General features: G+C 44.0%; 1 protein-coding gene across 1 annotated transcript in view; it reads left to right on the top strand.

Moving 5' to 3' along the window:
* The first annotated feature begins 4,129 nt into the window (after window positions 1-4,129).
* The window catches only part of ST3GAL3 (ST3 beta-galactoside alpha-2,3-sialyltransferase 3), a 494,104-nt gene continuing 486,414 nt past the window's right edge, over window positions 4,130-11,819 (top strand). Inside the window, exon 1 of the mRNA XM_088455666.1 lies at window positions 4,130-4,344. The gene's annotated coding sequence lies outside the window, so the exon portion shown is untranslated. The remainder of the gene's footprint in view (window positions 4,345-11,819) is intronic.

Below are 11,819 nucleotides of genomic sequence, written 5' to 3'. Positions count from 1 at the left end.
GGGGCCCCCACTAGCAGGGGTGCGCTGTCTGCACCCACCGCTAGTGACCCCTCCGCTAGTGTAGTGTAGACCGCGCAGGGAGCGCAGTCTACACTACACAGTGACATACACACAGCCGCCGGCGGCAGCTGTGTGTATGTTACAGCAGCCGATGAGAGTCAGACTCTCATTGGCTGCTGCACAACGGAGGGAGCCAGCCGGAGCTCACTCATGAGCTCCGACTCCCGGCTCCCCCCGCATCTGCTGATAATGGGAGAAACGTCATGACGCTGACGTCTCTCCCATAATGCAGTGGAAGAGCCGGGACTCGGAGCGGGCAGCGCCGACTGCGTGAGGAGCGGGAATTCCGGTAAGTGGTGATTTTTTTTGTTTGTTTGTGTGTGCATAGGGGAGGGGGCAGCTACAGGGGACACTGCATAGGGGAGGGGGCAGCTACAGGGGACACTGCATAGGAAAGGGATCCCCTACAGCGGTCACTGCATGGGGGGACAGCTACAGGGGACACTGCATAGGGGAGGGGGCTGCTACAGAGGTCACTGCATATGGGGGACCATTACTGTGGGCACTGCATAGGGGGGGGACCACTACTGGGTCTGGGGGCACTACTGGGGGCATTATATAAGAGGCATTACTACAGTGTGCACTGCATAGGGGGGACCACTACTGGGGGCACTGCATAAGGGGCACTGCTACTGGGGACATTGCATAAGGGGCCCCCACAAGTTTGTTGCCCAGGGGCCCCCACAGACCTTAGTCCGGCCCTGGTTTGCGCTAATCGATAATGTATATCTGAAAGATATGTAAATATAAAAGTATAATAGGGACATGGTAGAACCCACACAAAGAACATGATGTCATTTTTAATATCATATAGTGTTTATATATGTATTCTGAATAAAAGTAACAATAATATAACAATAAAAATACAACAATACACCCACATTAATAATCTAGTGATAGCAGCATGAATATTAGCAGCAACCCACTGGGATCTAATGCACTATAATAAGAAATCCTTAGAGTCCAAACCTAAACCATCAATAGTCAGCTTTGAAAAGTACAATTCTGTATATATAAGCGCAAATTTAGCGTTCGCATAGGAACCTCACCACATCCAACCGGAAATGGATACCAGAGTCCGCTCTTATGTACACTGGTCTCTGGACCTGTCACAGAGTGCACCGTCTCGTGCTGATAATAAAGCTGTGTGTGCAGTGGTGGCTGGGTGTCCCAATAATTTCACGTGCAGAAATCAAGTCAGCATGTGACGGCCCCAATTGATGGTGTACCGGTGATTCGTTCCCTTAAATTGCGGACCTTGATTAGTCCATCCCTATATTCCACAATGGAAGCGAATGATGGTAACAATCAAAGGTCACTTTGCAAATGGAAGATCCAGTGGTAGTACAAGTCCTCTGACCGGTTCCACTCCCCTGCTGGAAGCTTTATCAAAGAGCATATACGATAAAATAACAGTCATTATACATCACATAATAATCACTGAACCAGGGGTTAAGATTAACTTAAAGCCCTATAGAATACCAGAAGCCCAATGGGAGGCAGTGTCTAAAGAAATGTAAAAAAATTTTGGAGTTAAGAGTCATATAGTGAGTGGTCAAGTCTCATTGTACAATTCTTACACCCAACGGGAACTTACGCTTCTGCAATGATTTCCATCAATTGAATAGTGCGTCTAAGTGTGATGCATACCCAATGCCTCGTGTTAATTAACTAATTGAAAGGCTGGGAACAGCATGATACTTAACCACTCTAGACTTAAACAAAAGGTACTGGTAAGTGCCATTGACAGGCAGCACAAAAGAAAAGACAGTCTTTTTCTGCAACAGAGGGTCTGTTCTAATACAAGATGTTGCCATTTTGTTTACATGGGACACCCATCTCCTTTCATAGAATGATGGATAAGATTCTAAGGCCTCATAGATACTGTAGTATGCTGCTGCTTATTTCAATTATGTTATCTATTGTCCTTATTGGAAGTATCACTTACCCAAGGTACAAGCAGTGTTGGACTCCATCAGTGAGGCAGTATTGGCAGCCAACCCAAAAAAAGTGTTGCTTAGGGATGGAAGAGGTGAAGTATCTTGGAGAGGTGAATTATCTTGGATACACCAGAGACAGAGGATTTATAAAGCCTCAACTTAATAAAATGGAGGCAATCCAAAATTGACCATGACCCCTAAATAAGTATCAAGTGAAAGCTTTTTCATAATAACTGGGTATTATAGAACATTTATACCCAATTTTGCCACTCTTGCTGTCCCTTTGACTGATGTTACCAAAGGTAAGCACTAAGCCATCATTTATGGTTAAGTGGAATCCTGTGGCACAAAAAAAAGGCTTTTCAGGTGTTAACGGTAGCATTGTGCAACCAAACAGTTTTGAAGACATCTGATTTGCTGGTGCTGAACAGAGAGGGTGAAGATAATCTTTACATTTAAGTAGAAAACTGAATGTAATAGGATAAACTATGCAACCATTGAAAAAGAAGCATTGTCAATTAACTGGGCATTAAAATAAATAGAACAATGGGAGAATAGCAAGATGGTTCTTAATCTTGCACATTTTGAAATTATCAGTAGAACATAGGCCAGGAAGCCAACTGGCCAATGCGGATGCGTTGTCCCGTATTTTCGGTTCAGGGACTACAGGTCGAAACTGGAGGAGGGATATGTGACAAGAGCACATGATTAATGATAAATATATATGCCCCTAGCGTCTGTTGGATAGATGGTTAGCTGATTAGCAGCCTTGATTCCCAGACCACCTGTAAGAGGCTGATAAAAGATGTGACAGTTTTATAGTCAGTCTCTTACTGCCTGGAGACCATGGAGGCCTACTGAGAGACGCTGTGATTACTTAATGTAAGTGCGGTGCTAAGAGCTGTTTTTGTTTTCAGTTGGTCTTTCCACTTGTTAGAGATGGAGAACCACTAATTTCATATAGAGTTGGACAAGTTAGGATTTATTTTATGTTTTGCGTATTTCTATAAATAAAATATAAACTTGGACCCCGCAATGTGCCCCTCCTGTGCCATTACACTCTTGCACATGTACTGTAATGCCATCAGAGTTACGTGTTTTGCTATTCAAGCCCAGTACAGATGAAACAGGCAGGGCCCTCCCTCCACCTGGCCGCGGACTCGGTGGATACAGAGGTGTAGCTCAGCTCCCACATGATATGTGTGTATGTGTGTGTGTATATATATATATATATATATATATACAGTATATTTAAATATATATATATATATATATATGTATACAGTATATTTAAATATATATATATATGTATACAGTATATATATATATATATATATATATATAATTCACAACTAATGGCGGCGGCACTGGAGGACTAACACAGTCAGTACAAATAGGGAATTAGATCCATGTTTCACTTTCTAATGTAACCCTTCTGCTTTACATTGTAACAAAAAATGAAAAAGACCCAGCACCCGCTGAAACGTTGGATTTCATTTCCTATTACTACTATGTTAGTCCTCCAGTGCCACCGCCATAAGTTGTTGACTATTTATTAATGTTTTCTAGGAATGCACCCTGGTATTATATATGCATGCTTGGTGTGAGTCCTGAATATAGATGCTCTTCTTTCTTTCTTTCTTTCTTTCTTTCTTTCTTTCTTTCTTTCTTTCTTTCTTTCTTTCTTTCTTTCTTTCTTTCTTTCTTTCTTTCTTTCTCCCTCTTCATACATACATAAACATATATACTAACATACATACACACACACACACACACACACACACACACACACACACACACACACATGCACATTTATTTATGTATTTATTTATTTATTATCAATATCTACAAATATTTATATATTTTTCTTACCAACAACTCATCTCTCTCTATTCCGTATGAGTGGTTTGTGACAGGAGCATTGGTAAGAGGCGACTGGAATTGCCAACTGCAACTGAATGTGTAGCATTATATTGAACCCTCCTTCTAGTTTATCCCTGCAGCCAGTGTGATAAAGAAGCACTACAGCCACAGCAAGGAGGGGGGCAGAGGATAGGAGTGTACTTAGAACTGGGAGGGAGGGAGACAGAGGACGGGAAACGCTTCCAGTGCTGCTATACAGAGTAACAGAAGAAATGGATTATTAGACAGTGTCCAGTGCCTGGAGCCTTCTCAATGGTGCCTTTCTGTGCTGCAGTCTTACCCTCCTCATTGCTGCACCCCCAGCACAGGTAACTGGGTACTACTGGGCAGCCCACTCATGAAAGAGTGATATGTGGGAGCTGTGTATGTAACACAGGGCTGAGATCACAGAAGCATGGATCAATGGGAGTGTGACCAAAAGGTAAGGACACCCTGCTAATGGCTCTGTTGGATCTTGCACTTTTGTAACTTGCATAGTACACTGGGCAGCATCAACTGAACTGAACATAGTAATAAAGTTCTGCTATTCAAGTTAGGTTATCTTATATTGATACAATATAACAACATCAATGTCAGTTTTCATTGAGTGTGATATGAAAACAGTCTCTTGTGTATGTAGCTGCTAAGTGATGCTGGGAGCCTGCCACTTAGATGCCAACAGTCCCTAATTGCCAGGGACAGTCTCAACTTTTAAAGAATTGTCCCTGGAAATGTCCCTATTTTGTAATTATTGGCCAACTGTACAGTATAGCTCTTCTTACTGTTTATACAAGACACCAATATCACCATCTCTACTGTATATCTGAGCTTTACAAGATAATATTATTTAAAGATGATTTGATGATGATGATGATGTAGATTATTATTTTTTGTTACATTCTAAATGATGTGTTATGTCATGCTGGAACTTGTAGTGGACCAAAGTCCACGTAGGCAGCACCATGTGTGACATATTTATACAAAGTATCTCTTGGAAGTATTTTCTGTTGTTGGCAAAAATCTGCATAATTTTCATGTTTTCTGTGTCATACAAGTACTGTACAGCAATATACAGGGGTCTATTTACTAAGCTGTGTTAGGAGAAGTGAAAAGTGATAAGGTGCCAGCCAATCAGCTCCTAACTGCCATCTCACAGGCTGTGTTTGAAAAATGACAGTTGGGAGCTGATTGGCTGGTACCTTATCACTTTTCACTCTTAATGTTAAGGGACACTTGGAAACAGAGAGGTTTGACCCCTTGGTGCAATGGAAAGTAATACTTAGGGGTATATTTACTAAAGTACCTGTTTTTAGAAGTGGAGATGTTGCCCATAGCAACCAATCAGATTCTACTTAATATTTATCTAGCACCTTCTAGAAGATAATATCTAGAATCAGATTTTTTGCTATGGGCAACCCCTCCACTTTTAAAAACCCGCACTTTAGTAAATATAAATATACCTCTGATTATCAGTTCAGGATTTGTACATAATATTCCAGCGGCCGAGACAAATCGTTCAGGTTTGACAATTTGGTTGTTTTCAATATATTTACATGAGCATTGTCCGGTGTCTGTGGCCAGCATGATATGACAAGTAAGTTTGATAAACTCTCCACATGTGGTGTATTGGACATACTGGGAAATCTGGTTGGCCAATGACTGGACCTTGGACTGGATGAGTGCACTGTTTGGACCCCATGGGATCTGGTTGTATGATCTGATATCTGGTCTAATAGTCAGAAGGAGTGTGACAAGCTTTAGGTCCAGGCCAGTTACATGAACCAGGCTGTGTGTGTGCTGCCTGTGTATCATACAGATCTGATAAGAGCATTAAGAGCAGATTGAATACATAGTATGTGACACTAACCAGCTCAGCACTGGCAGAGTCATCCTGGCAGCTTTTGTGGAGCCACGTGGTCCAGTGTAGGAATAATAGAGATAATCTGGCTAAATATAGAATTACTTTGCCAAGTCTGCAAAACTCTCCTAAAAAGTGTCACTGGTTTCATATATTGTAAATTCAATTAATAGAGTGATAAAATGGAAAAGTTGCCCAGCAACCAATCAGCTTCTGTCATTTAAAAAATACAACTGTCCTAGATAAATGACAGCTAGAAGCTGACTGGTTACTTTGGGCAACTTCTCCACTTTATCTCTCTCCAAAGCTAGATACTGAGCAGAGCGCACGCTCTGAATGAGGTCCACCCTCCATAATTATGGAGCGTCCTCCTGGACGCTCGTATAGCTGTGGGTCACCACCCACAGCCTATACGAGCGTGCAGTTTGATGGCCGCGATGGTCTTGACCATCGCGACCATCGCCACTGCGAGCCGGAGCCTGCGGTTGAGTTTATCAACCGCAAGGCCCGGAGTGATTTTGGCTCTATCAGAGCCAAAATCACTCCCACTGACATCACTAGTGATGTCAGTGGGCCGGCTTCTGATGGTAGGCGTTCCCTTGGGAACACCCCCGTCAGGGAGGCACGCCCCCGGCACGCCCACCAAAGGGGGCGTGCTGTCAATCAACATCGACAGCATGCCCCCTTTGATCAGACACAACGAGCGAAGGAAAGTCCTTCGCTCGTCACGTCTGGCGCATGCGCACGACGGAGCTCCCGCCGTCGTGCGCATGCGCAGTGCACAACATCGACCCACTTGCGAGCGGACAGCCGCTTGCGAGTGGGTCTGAATCACGGCCATTAGTTATTACAGGCCCTTTCTTCAAGCAGTTATACAGATCTAAGCATAGAAACCCATTGGCAGAACATGATTTGAAACTGGCGATAAAATAACCCCCCATAGTACGGAGCTAATTAAAAAAATAAATAAAACAAATCATACTTAAATTTAATTAAAGCCGCAGCTAATTCTTATTTCTTTTTATATTTCATACAAACATAGCTAAATGCAAGATTTACAAAAAAAAACAAAACATGCAATTAAATCAATAAATGAACTTAGATACAGGCATAAAGACGCAAGAGGCAGACACACACCACTTTGGCGCGCACACTTCTGATGCAAGGCCGAGTGGGGTCTTGCGGTCTGTCCTGGATGCCCTAGTAGATCACCATTGTTCCTCTCACCGTGTCTATCTTATGAGTAAAAGGTACATTATCACCTTTTGATAGATGCTGTTTATTGTATAAAGCATATTGTAGTTGTAAAAAAAAAGTAAAATCTTGATGAGTTAGTTGCTAAATTATGTCGTTTATTTATATTTTTATATGTCTGTCTCTCAATTTAACCCTGTTTTCCAATTAAATTAACTGATTTTTCGAGATATGACATATGATTTTATTGTGTCAACCTTCTTGTGTTTGACGTTTATTTGTAGCTAATAGCCTAGTGGGGTGTATTATGTTTCGTATGAGATAGAGGACTGGATGTAATGCTGAACGTACGTTGCAGGGCACAATTTGTGTGAATTCGCACTGTGCATGCTGCAAAAATTAGCGCATGCAAGTACGGGAACAGTGTCGCAGAGGGTGTGCGGGGGCAGGTCCTCTCTACCGGGGTCTGGGAGTGTTGGAGTTGCCGGCGGGGGCCCGCGTTCTTCAGATCCCAAACTTTGTAAAGCAGACAAGTAGAAAAGTTGCCTAAAGCAACTATAACGATCATTTAACTAATACATTCTTTAAAATGATAGGTAGAATCCAATTGGTTGCTATAGGCAACTTCTCCACTTCTCCTCCTTAGAGATTTTGATACATCTCTCCCAGAGTATCTGATTAATCTGCAGTTAAGGGAAAATGGGTTTCCGTTTTAGGGTGTATAGGGAAGACAGTTGCACCTATTAGCGCTGATTGTGGGTCCCATGCTAAGTGGGTGCAGTCGAGGACGCCTGATTCACTACCGTATGCTAATGTGAGATTCCGTAGGGCTAGTGCGAGTATTGTGCATCTGCAAGCGCACGCTGATCGTACCTACTGTCGCACTATGTGAATCCTGAATTGTACAGCGCCGCAGAATACGTTGGTGTTGTACTAATGATGACCTTGCAATACAATAGTCCCCACTATAGTCATGTTACATAAGAGGGAAAGTGAATTGTACAACCCTCCCCCTAGTTCTCCAGAAGCACAGGGCAGGTGGGGGGTCTTCCACTTGTCTTTCTGCTGCCTCCGGTGGGCGTGCACAGCTGTCCTTCCACTCACTGGCACAATAGATGCCGCATTAGAGGACCTTGCAGCTGTCTTTGGGAGTCTGCAAATCCCACACCTCCTTTGTGAGCTGCGATGAGGAGACCCCCATCTGATCTCTCACACACTTTGTGTGGGATTTATAACCCAGCACTCCACATAATGAAGGGTTTTACTCACACTCAGGTCCCACAAATAAACCACTGGGTGGAAAACATAGTTAACCCCTTTGGGCCATTTGTGGGTAAAGGTTAAATTAATTACTCATCCGATGTGGAAACAGAATTTTTTTTTAGGTCGGAAAATTGTCCATGTGACCAAGGAAATAGACATTAAGGGAAGATAGTAAATGTTTCCATCTCATGTTGCATTAACAAGAACACAAAATCTTAAAGGCGCATGCAATGGTTGTATGTACTGTATAACATGGCCAAATGTGCTATACAGGGCAGAAGGGGCATTTGTGATGTCATTGTGCCTCCTCTTGCGCTGTTGGTGTCTATGCCAGAGTCAGCATTATACATCTGGACAATGGACTGTTTGCACCAGGCACAATTCTGTATCTTTATTTTCAGCGTAAAGGCACAACATGAAGATGGTGGCTGTGTGAGCTTCATATTTGAAGCAGAGGGCCATGGATTGGTCAGTTGCTGGGGGATTGCTTTTTGTTTAAAGGGCTTTGCCGAGCACCAACAGGTTTGCATAATGACACCTGTTCATAGGATCTAAGAATGTGCTTTTCACTGGGAGGTCATACACCCCTCAAGGAGCAGGCCATGCGGGCTGAACACAGATGTGAGAACAATTAAGCAATGTGATCTCAAATGCTGAAGGCTGACAGGCCAGAGCGGCACGCAGACCCTCGCCCCCATACTTGTTCAGGATGAAAGTTGCTTCAATAAAGAGGAGGGGGTGGGGCCGGATGCACTGGTAGCAAAAAAGACCCTGGCAGTGAGTGCTTAGATGTGACTTTGCATGGGATGCACTGAAGTGGATCCTAAGGGGCTGCACACATTTTACTTCACACATCGCACATGGCAGAAAAGCCCATGCAAGTTTAGGCTTTTTACACATTGCAATTCCTCTGCACCTATGGCCTGCTGGGTCTTCGTGGCCCTGAACTCTCAAGTATATTATCTGTGCATACTTTACAGGTTTTACTGGACCCTAAGATCAGCCCCGGTTGAGCTGCGTTAACCAAACAGTTAACATGGTTCAAACTAAACATACTAGGGATGCAGGGGAAGTACTCATGTACTGTATATTAGCCATACTTGCCTACCTTTAATAATCTCTTCCCGGGAGAAGACCAGGTAAGAGAAGCAGCAGGGGGCGGGCAGGGGTGGGGCCTGATGATTTGCATCATTAAGCCCCGCCCCCTCATGGGTAAATTGCTTTGATTGGGTAAAATTTACATAGGGGGCGGGGCCAAATGCTGTGATTCATGCATAATCATGTCTTAAGCCCCCGCCCCCTTCACGGAGACCCGCTATCGCCGTGGGTATTCTACTCATTCTGCCCACTTCACTAGGAAGTGGGCAGAATGTGGGAGAAATGCCTACCCTTCCGGGGGTGCGGGGGGTTACCCGAAAAATCGAGAGCCTCCAGCGAAAACCGGGAGGGTAGGCATGTATGATATTAGTCCTTACTTATGGGCGGTGTATGAGAGCCCTAAGTCAAGGCTGGCGCTACCATTAGGCTAACCTAGGCAGTCATCTAGGATACCAGTGGTTAGTGTAACCTAAAGCACAGAATGACAGAGATAATGTGACTTGCTCACAGTGTTAGCACCACCGCCTCCCCCCCCCCCTTTGTGCACTGTTGACTGACATGGGGGGCAGGGGGCAGCGGACCGCTGATAATTACCTGTGAAGCCGCTGGATGCTGCTCCTCAATGTCAGTGATACAGTGAAAGTGTTGCACTGGGATGTAATGTCGCTGCGCAGAGATACCCTCCTAGGAGTATATTTGCTAAAATGCAGGTTTTTAAAAGTAGAGATGTTGCTCATAGCAACCAACCAGATTCAACTTAACATTTATCTATCACCTTCTAGAGAAGATAATAGCTAGAATGTTATTTATTATTATTATTACATTTTATTTATAGGGCGCCACAAGTGGTCCGCAGCACCGTACATACAGTAAAGGGTACACAGAACATTACATTACAATACAGTAACCAATATATAAACAGAGCACTAGTAACAACTAGCAACACAATTCTCCATACACAATACAGCTGGGAAGGTGAAGGCTGTCATAGAAGTGCTAGAGAAGAGGGCTGTGAGACAGTGGGGAGGAGGACCCTGCTCCTAGGAGCTTACAATGTGATTGGTTGCTATGGGCAACATAGTGTAGGGGCACTGTTTTCAAGGAGCATGGTACGTTACTTTCGGAGGGGGTGAAGGGCACCTACATAGCTTCTATTGGCGCTGGCCTAAGAGTGTGCAAAAATGGAAACAGTCCTTTGTCTGCATGTGTAACCGGGGGATTAAGACAGGGTTGCCTACCTTTAATATTCTCTTCCCGGGAGAAGCCCGGGTAAGAGAAGCAGCAGGGGGCCGACGGGGGCTTGACTATTCGCGTCATTAAGCCACGCCCCCTGAAGGTAAAATTGCCGCGATTGGGCACAATTTACATAGGAGGCGGGGCCAAATGCTGTGATTCATGCAGAATCACAGCTTAAGCCCCGCCCCTTCACGGAGACCCGCGAATGCCGCGGGTATTCTCCTAATTCTGCCCACTTCACTAGGAAGTGGGCAGAATGCGGGAGAAATGCCTACCCTTCCGGGGCTGTGGGGGGTTACCCGAAAAATCGGGAGCCTCCCGCGAAAACCGGGAGGGTAGGCATGTATGGATTAAGACCTCACGAGCAGGGCCCTTTTCCCTCATATGCTTTTCCTTCCCTCACTTATACCATAATCTCCTCCCCACTGCCTACAATGACACCTAACCCTTGGGTTCTGCCGCCCTACTGCTTATTAGGATGTTATGACAGCTGATGCAGGACTGTTTATAAACCTTGTCCATGTTCTGCAATGTTTTGTACTGTAAGGTGTATATTTACTAAAGGGCGGTTTTTAGAAGTGATAGCAACCAATCAAATTCTATCTTTTATCTTCCAGAACAGGGATGGGGAACCTCAGGCCCGGGGGCCGTATAAGGCCCCCGGAATAATTTGTTATTGGCCCTCTGAGGTTTTCTCTGCTAGTCTCATCTGGCAAGCAGGGAGCCTAGAATGATACCCTGCAGCCAGAATCTATGCAGCAGTGCCGCCTGGAGCGTCCTTAGGATGCTTCAGGCGGTCACACCGCTGCCCTTACAGCTCCCCGCAGCATCCTGAGGATGCTCCGGGCATTGCTGTCATCACCAGCAATTGTGGCCCCGCCCCCATGTGACATCACATGACATCACATGAAGGATGTATGGCCTGCACCAGACCCACAGATAATGTTCTATATATCAAAATGGCCCTCGGCAGAGCAAATTTTTCCATCCAGATTGGCCTTTAGGGATGTGGTTTCTATATATTAACAAAGGCAGAGACACAAAAATGTTATTTTTTATTTATTTTTTATTCTTTTTGTGTTTTTAAGTATTACCTTTTTTTTACATTTTAAAATCTAAAACTGTTCAGTAACAGTAATTGATGACACGCAGCTAATAAAAAAACAGACTCGGCTATTACACATATTATAAATATAACATACATAGCTAACATACTTAATAAAATACACGGTTAACGATTTTATTTTATATTTCATATACCCATAAAC

The sequence above is a fragment of the Taudactylus pleione genome, unplaced genomic scaffold (genome assembly GCF_031769625.1).
Source record: "Taudactylus pleione unplaced genomic scaffold, aTauple2 ptg000662l, whole genome shotgun sequence".
NCBI lineage: Eukaryota > Metazoa > Chordata > Amphibia > Anura > Myobatrachidae > Taudactylus > Taudactylus pleione.
This window is presented reverse-complemented; position numbering and strand designations above follow the sequence as displayed.